The sequence below is a fragment of the Candoia aspera genome, chromosome 6 (genome assembly GCF_035149785.1).
Source record: "Candoia aspera isolate rCanAsp1 chromosome 6, rCanAsp1.hap2, whole genome shotgun sequence".
Classification (NCBI taxonomy): domain Eukaryota; kingdom Metazoa; phylum Chordata; class Lepidosauria; order Squamata; family Boidae; genus Candoia; species Candoia aspera.
The window spans coordinates 15,853,391-15,861,574 of record NC_086158.1 but is presented as its reverse complement, the minus strand read 5'-3'; positions in this window follow the sequence as shown (position 1 = coordinate 15,861,574).

Sequence of the window (8,184 nt, the reverse complement as noted above, 5' to 3'; positions counted from 1 at the left end):
CAGGAATTGCTTGTAGACCATGGATCATTGTCCTGGGAATGGGCCCTGTCCATGCTACTGGAACTTCACATATTCAATCTGAACCGCAGACAGGAATTACCTAACTATTGATCCTATGCCCTGGTGCATGCAATCCCATTGATTTCAATATGCGTTGAGACCCCCATTTCAGCAGAGGATCTAGATATCTCTGTTAGTTCAAGGCACCACCACTTTGGCATTGAACAATCTAGTAGCAAACTGGCTGGGGAGTCAAGCAGATTTAGAACAAAATGTGTGTTCTGTCACTCACTGTAATTTGTTATCTTAATTTCATATTGTTTTTCATTCTCGCACTCTCTGACACAATGTTCACAATGTGAACTATAATTCCAGAGTGTCTTGGCAGAACATTTCTGCTCATTACATCACAGGCTCTGGATACAGTTGCTTGTTGTATACCCACCAAAGAAACAATAACCACTGCCATTGTAATATGTGGGCGCTATCAAGGAATGTGTAACACACAGCTGTGCAGCTTTGTGAAGACTGGCCCAGGATTGTGGCCTGTGTTGTTTTGGTGTATGCCGCTTTCTGTTCAATGGGTCCCATTGAAAGGGCTGGAAGGGGGTTGAGCAGCTCAGCTGGAGACCAGATAGGGCTGGAGACAAAACGTTGCAAAGCTGCTTAGAAGATTATGGCCATTCTATCTTGGACCACCATAAAGTTGATCATAATATTGTGGATGGCACGTGGTAGGAGGAGCTGCAAAATTGGGATTGATGACAGATATAAAGAAGAGCAAGGAGCACGCATAGAGTGGCCAGTTCTAAAGGCTGTATTCATGCTCAATGCTCTCCAATGGTGATTTCATGTTACGATTACAGTTCTGCTTAGTGTTCTTCAAAACTTAATACGTTTTTCATGTTTACTAGGCCCATTCCTACCTTCTATTCTATGTACATGTATACATAAAGCAAAATGTTTGGTCAGGTACTCAAGCATAAGGGTCGAAAACTTAACTGCAGTAGGCTTCCAGTCTACTAGATCACCTGAACAATGTCTCCCAACCCATAGCCCTATCTTCTGCTTGCTGGAAACATCTCAAGTGGCATTTCTCACATTTCCCCCCAGTTCCTGCTTTCCTTTGAGAAAGGTAGACTTGCCTGAAAGGGCCCCACCAGGGAGGTGAAATAGGAGTCCTTAGGGGCTGATAGTCAGTTGGAGTAGCAGAGAGGTGACAGTGTCACTGGACAAATAATAGGAAGGCAGGTTCAAATCCTCCATCTGTTGACAAGTTCAGTAGCTGATCTCGAATCAATCACTCCTTCTCAGCCTAGCCTACCTCACCAAATCATTGTGAACTGCAAAAGAGCACAGAACACTGTAAGCTACATACAGCTTCTCAGAGGATGGGTGGAGTTAAAATAAAGAAATATAAAGAAATAAATAAAGAACAGAAATGAACAACTACAAGTTAATACTGTACAGAGCAGTGTTTCTCAACCTCAGCACCTTTCAGATGTGTGGACTTCAACTCCCAGAATTCCCCAGCCAGCAATGCTGAAAGGTGCTGAGGTTGAGAAACACTGGTATAGAACTAGGTAAGATTCTGGACTAGGACCTGTGAGATCATCTGTTGCAGAAGGGGATCAAAAATGTAAAAATGTAAAGATGGTGGCCACAGTCATGTCTTTTTTCATTTTTTCATGTATTTATTTTAAACACACTTAAGGAGTGATTGTTTTTCTTTTTTTCATTTATTTTAAAGGCACTTAAGGCTTATCCTTAACTTTTTTCTTCCTCAGCAAATTGGCACATTTCCTAACAAAGTATTTTTTTTTCTTTTCTGCAAATGTCCGGGGGGCGGGGGCATTATTAGAATGAAAGATGATGCAAGAGATAGGTTTTGTGGCATCTTTAATTTTTGCAATTAAAATAATTTTCTATCCTTGTGTGTATGAGGGTATATACATGTACATGCATGTCATATTTCTCTGAAAGGAAGATCAGTTTCTTTAACATATAATTTATCTTTCAAATTGTCTTAAATTTTCTGAGAATATAGTGAAGGAGGAATCCTTATTTTGGGGAAAGGAAGAGATTATTTTAAATTCTTGCCTGTAAGAATCTTCCTTGGTGCCTGTGATGCTTTGCACTACACCTGACTTACACAGACACACAGACACAGGCATATCTTCCTTTTGGGAAATAAGTGTGTGTGTGTGTGTGTGTAAAGTCAGGTGTCGTGCAAAGCATCACAGGCACCAAGGAAGATTCTTACAGGCATGCTGAAGTCAGTGGGCACCAGACCGTGGAGCCCAGATTTAGTAGAACAGTACCTATGGCTGACTTATCTAAGCAGTCACATATACACAGCAAAATGTTACCATCACTTGCTAAAGATCATCTCTGTGTGCAAATACAGCCCTGATGCTTCTGCGTTCTGGCGACTCTTCTCTGGGTCGCACCCCCTTTCTCTTGGGGCTGTGTTTTATGATTGCATATGGACTGGCTGCCTCTGATGGATGCCTTGTGGGTGGGTGGCATGGGAGGGAAGATAATAGCATTCTTCTTTGTTGCAAACATTGGCCAAACAAGGATGGTACTGTGTTCACATACAAGACTATAAATAGTGTCTATCAGTGGGTCACATGGCTTTCCCAAAGGCTATGCAGAGGCTTAGCAGCTTGATAGGAGCACTGAGGGACATTGTGTGGGCAAGAAGCTCCTTGGTTCTTCAAGTGGAGGAGGGACTGAGTTACAAATGCCTTGGGCTCTTCTGTGCCACCTCCTCCTCCCTGCCTTGCCAGCAGCTGATGGTGCTAGGCAGGAAGGACTCTTACGTACTGTCTGTAACCTTGATCTCTCTTCTAATATGGGTCCTTAGGAGAGGGAAATCTTAGCATTGAGCTTGGTGGCTTTGGAGAAGATGTGACACAAAGCTCACATTGTTAGTGTCCATGGGTTTTGCTTCTATGGGGAAAGAGTATGGATGCTTACCCAGAGAGACTGAATTTGACTTGCATGATAGCCCAAGGCAAGCTGTCCAACTGACAAAAACTGGACATAGTTTTCTATGGCATCCAATCTCCCCCTCGCAATACAGTAATGGCATGATTTATGTTTATGGCAAGACGGTCTTGTGGCTGACAAGAGAACTGAGTTTCCCTTAAGACTCCAGAGATCCACCTGGGGGTGGATAGCCCTAAGCTACCCTCCTTCCTTTTGTCACCTTATTGGCAGGTGGGACCTTATTGAAAGGTCCTTGTCCCACTGGTATCCCTTGCATGATAATTGGAGCTACTAAACCCTTTTACTACAAGAAGATACAACCCCAGGAGGTTTCACTTTCAAGAGATAAGTGAATGAAGAATGTGTACTACAATAGAAAGGAAAAGGAAAAAAAATGATTTTCTTTTTTTCTCCTCTTTTTTTCTTTCTTTCTCTAAGTATTAGTATTGTAATGTGTAATTGTGTTTATATGTAAGTTTATGTTTAAACTTTTTATCTAATAAAATTAATAAAATAAAGGAAAAAAAGAAGAATGTGTACTACAGAACCTATGTATTCATTCCCAATCCCAAAATGACAAGGAATAGAATTTCTTCTAGGATTACGTGACACCTCTTCATGGAGATTGATTTAATAATAATTTGGTCTTACTAAATTATTGGCAAGAATAATTCTTTTCTGGGGATTATGGGTCTCAGCATCCTCATCAAATTTGAATTGGGGAAGAAGCCAAAACAGCTGGAAAGACACATATTGAATTCAGACAGTGAGATGATGGAAGAAACGAAGATCAGGAGACAGAGAATGATGGAAATGCCCTAAACGTGTTCTGTTGTTTTTTTTCCAAGTTTTATTGTGAAAACTAATACCATTTTCCTTTCCCAACAATGCAAGTAATTTCCCAAGTCAGCCCATTTCAACTACTATTCTACAAAGGATATATTTCCAGGTTCTTAAGGCATAATCTGTTTGTATTTAATTCACTTTAGCGCTGAAAAACACAAGATCTTCTGATATTGGTTAATTTAACAAATATTTGTATATATCAGAATAGACTATGGGTTTCCTTCCTGTTTTTCCTTTGGTTTAATATTTCAATTTAAAACCTATGGACAGTTCAGCTGAGATGTTGCCTTTTTTTATCCTCCCCCCTTTTTTCTGTAAATAGAAAGGCACACAACGAAGCATTATGCATCTATTAAAATATACACATTTGGTAAATATAGATTTCTTTTCCAAGTATCTTTTGATGTCATTATATTTATATATATATATATATATTATATAATAATCAACAACACAATCATTCTCAAAATAAAGGTCACTTCATTAAGATATCTGCATAAACTGTCATCGTGACACACCACAAAAGCCCATTGCATAGTACACCACCAGGGTTTGGGAATCACGAAAATAAATAGAGAACAAATATTTTTTTTTCCTTTTAAACATCAATTTCATATAAGAAGTGCAAATAAACATTCACAGCAGGAAATGCCACCTGTAAAACAAAACAAAACAACTTCCAAGGAGACAATATTGAGAGTGACTGAAATCAACGCAGCAAAGACCATTTACTAATTGCATGTTGAATACAAATGCCTTTGTTTGACACACAGTGACAGTCTTTTGCAGCAACAAAGCTTGAGTAAAGGGCCTTATAGTTAAATAATTGCAAGATCCCTGTCCCTTTCCCACTGTTTCACTGTGGACACAGGAGTGACGCAAGCAGATCTCAAGGGCCTTTCATTTGCTTTCAAAGAAAAGCTACATGGAATGTGCAGAGCAGTGCATGCATCCATCTATCTTTCCCATAATGAATACATGGAAAAGGGTATACACAGTATCTCCTGATGGGGCAAACCAATACATTAGTTGCACAGACATGTCACTTGACTGGCACTGACTACTTTGCTGTGTATGTGTGAACTGACTCCCAGGAAAAGCAAAGTTTTTGTGATGGTGGAAGCTAACATGGAAGTCTCAACTCTGCCATTTGATCAGAATGGCTCATTGACACATGCATGTGACCACCTGATGCCACAGTCACCTAATGACAAACATATGCAAACCAATTCCATGCTATCAAAATCTGTTGAAATATTTATGGACAATAGATTCTCATGGTTTGTTTCATAAAGAGCAGCGTAGCTGTATCAAAAACTGTATCCTATTTTTACTTGAAGCTTTGGCCTTAGAAAGTGTGCCTATGACTTCAGTGGTTGCAGTCAAGGAAAACATGTAGGAGACAACATCCTAATGAAGCACTTCCAAGGCAAACAGCTTCTACTGGTACATGATAAATCTAGTTTTGGTTAGGAGCAAGCAACTTTACCTTTTAAGCCATGAAACATTCAAATTGATTACTAGATTCCCTGCATTTTTACAATGACATCAGAACAATCTGCAATTTACATTAGGGTTTGAACTGGGATGCAAAACTCTGAACAGCCACTATTTGTAATAAACTGTGATGATGAGGATTGAGCAGATCTATCAATGGTACTCAAGGTCGTTATGGCCAATTTAAGTTCTACTGGTTGCATTGAGTTGGCTCTAAGTACTTCTAAATCTGAATCCAACACCTTACTGATGCAGAAAAACTTGGGAGGGGGCTTCCTAAAGGACAGTCTTTTAAGACAGAGGAATTTGGTTCAGATTAATACTACAGCAAGAAAAGATTGATAATTAAAGAGCCAAAACAAACACGTTATAATCTCCAAGTTTGTAATGAATGGATCTATTTAAAAAATTAAGTAGCAGCCATAGCACCATGATCTGTGGTGAAAAAGGGCTAATTTATCTTCCCATACCACAATAAAATAAAAGTCTTCCCCTGTTCCCCAGATCTTATTAGTACTAGCATATTAAGTTGCTATTGATCCCAATAGAAATATCCAACTTCAGCCTAAATATAGCTATATTAGTTGGGATGGGTAAATGGTGTTTTCACTTGAATTACAACTGCTAGCATTTCTCACCATTAGCCATTTTGACTTGGGTTGGCAACATCTGGAGGGGCTTTGTTAACTACTCCCACTCTAAGGCAAGGATGGGGAACCTTTACTCCTCCAGATGTTAGATCACAAATTCTATTACCTCTGACTTCATCTTGCTTAGGATTCTGAGAAGGTGAGCCATAGTTAAGAAATCATAGAAAGGCCATAGGGTTTTCCCATTCTTGTTCTAAGTCCCATTTTATTAAAGCTAAAGAAGAGGGTCTTCTTTTGGAGAAGGATGGCATAGCTCAGTGATAACTTGTTGCAGCTAAATAGAAGCTTAGAAAAAGAAGAGTGAATAAGCCTTCCTCACTTCTTATGAAAATATTCCTTTGGGTTTTGCTTTAGAGTTGCTGGGAGTTGGACAGCATATTCAAATTATTATTATTATTATTATTATTATGAATAATAATATGGGTTTCAATGAAAGGCTCTGCGGTCTCCTCATTTTGACCTCATGGCCTTCACATGACTCTAGGTGTGAATCCCAAGGGGCCTGCTGAAGAGAGGTCTGTGCAAGTGAGCCTCATATTTGTGGTGGGGATCCGGTGGAGTCTCATTCTCAGTCCTATCAATAAACCTGGGCTACAGAACTTGGTGTAGCTAATATGGGGCTGCAGAAGCAAAGGAATGGAAGAGAGAGACACTGCAAGATAATAGCCCTATCTTCCTACTCATATTTATTCAGAAGTAAAGCCCATCTTTTTTTTCAGTGGCTTATTGTTTAGATAAGTGAAACAGAACAGTAGCGTTTGATGCCTTGTTTGTTTCCTCTGTGTGGTGCAAAGAAAGCAGGACTGAACTTTCAGGGTATCAATATACAAAATAAATACAAGTTATTCTAGAATATTCAGAGTTGGGTTTTGAATGGACTAACCTCACATACATATTTATTTGTGTGACTCAAGGCTCATATGACCTAAATCAAAGACACTGTGATCTTTGTTTAAACTTTGCTTCAAATCCACCTATGGAAGAATAATGGGAATTTAGTAACCAATTATGTTTTAGAGAAGTAGCCTTCACATTCTAGATTTAGCTGCCAATACTTTATTTTTAAGAGAGGTGTCTGCAGATAGTGCTGATCTATATGATCAGCAGAACCACACAGCAGAACAAAAATAAGCTAGTAGGAGATTTCATAGAAACATAAGGAACAATCTCAGCCTCAGGCAGGGCTCTTTAGAAGAAGAAGAGGCACCTGGGAACTTATCATCAGAGCAAATAAATAGAACAAAACAAGAACAGGGGAGGTTTCTAAGGAAGTTTAATGGGGAAGGATTACACTAATCTCCCAGAGAAGAAATATCTAGGTGAGTTTGCCACCATCTGAGGAAGCCAAGCATAACAGAGGGACTGTCTTTTGGTCAAATGGTTCTTTTGGTTCCCCAAAAGAAGAAAACTAAGCTTATCAACAGTAAATATGAGTGTCAAAAACCACAGGGAAGAAAGTGTTTTCTAATTTATCACACAGAATGTAAAACGTTTGACTAGCTGTCCATTGGGTGTAATGTCATGGATTTGTGCTCAATGCAGTGAGCTCTTGATTTTCAAGAACAAGTCCATTCCTTTGAAATGAAGGTGGCTGAGTTGGAGATGCTCAGAGAGGTATATTACTGAGGTCTTATAAGATGTAATAGCATCATCTTACTCTCAAGATGATAGCTTCTTTGCTGTGCAGGGGAAGGAGATCAAGCGGGTTAAATTGCTCCATAATGCCTATAAGTTACTTAAAAGCATAATACTTAAGACTCAACTAGAATGTATTCTACAATATAAGAAAGGGTCAATCCAGTTCCAGAAGATCTCTAACAATGTCCAAGAATCTGTAAAATTAAAGAGGGTAAGGAAAATTAAGATGGTAAGGTGAAAATAAAGGATGCCCAAACAAAGAAAAAATGAAGAATAAAAATGAAAAAGAAATTGGAATATATTGTAATACCTTTATATAACTCTATATTAAATCCACATCTGGAATACTGTGTACAGTTCTTGTTGTCACATTGTAAAAGGATGTAATAGAGCTGGAAAATCAGGCAGAAGAGGGCAACCCAAATGATCAAGTGGCTTGAACACCTGCCTTAAAGGAAAAGAGATTTGGGACTCTAGCATAGAAAACAAGCACTTGAGGGAGTCGTTCCTGAGCCACACAGAAGCAAGCATGCATGGACAAGGGGTTTTTGTCCCACTT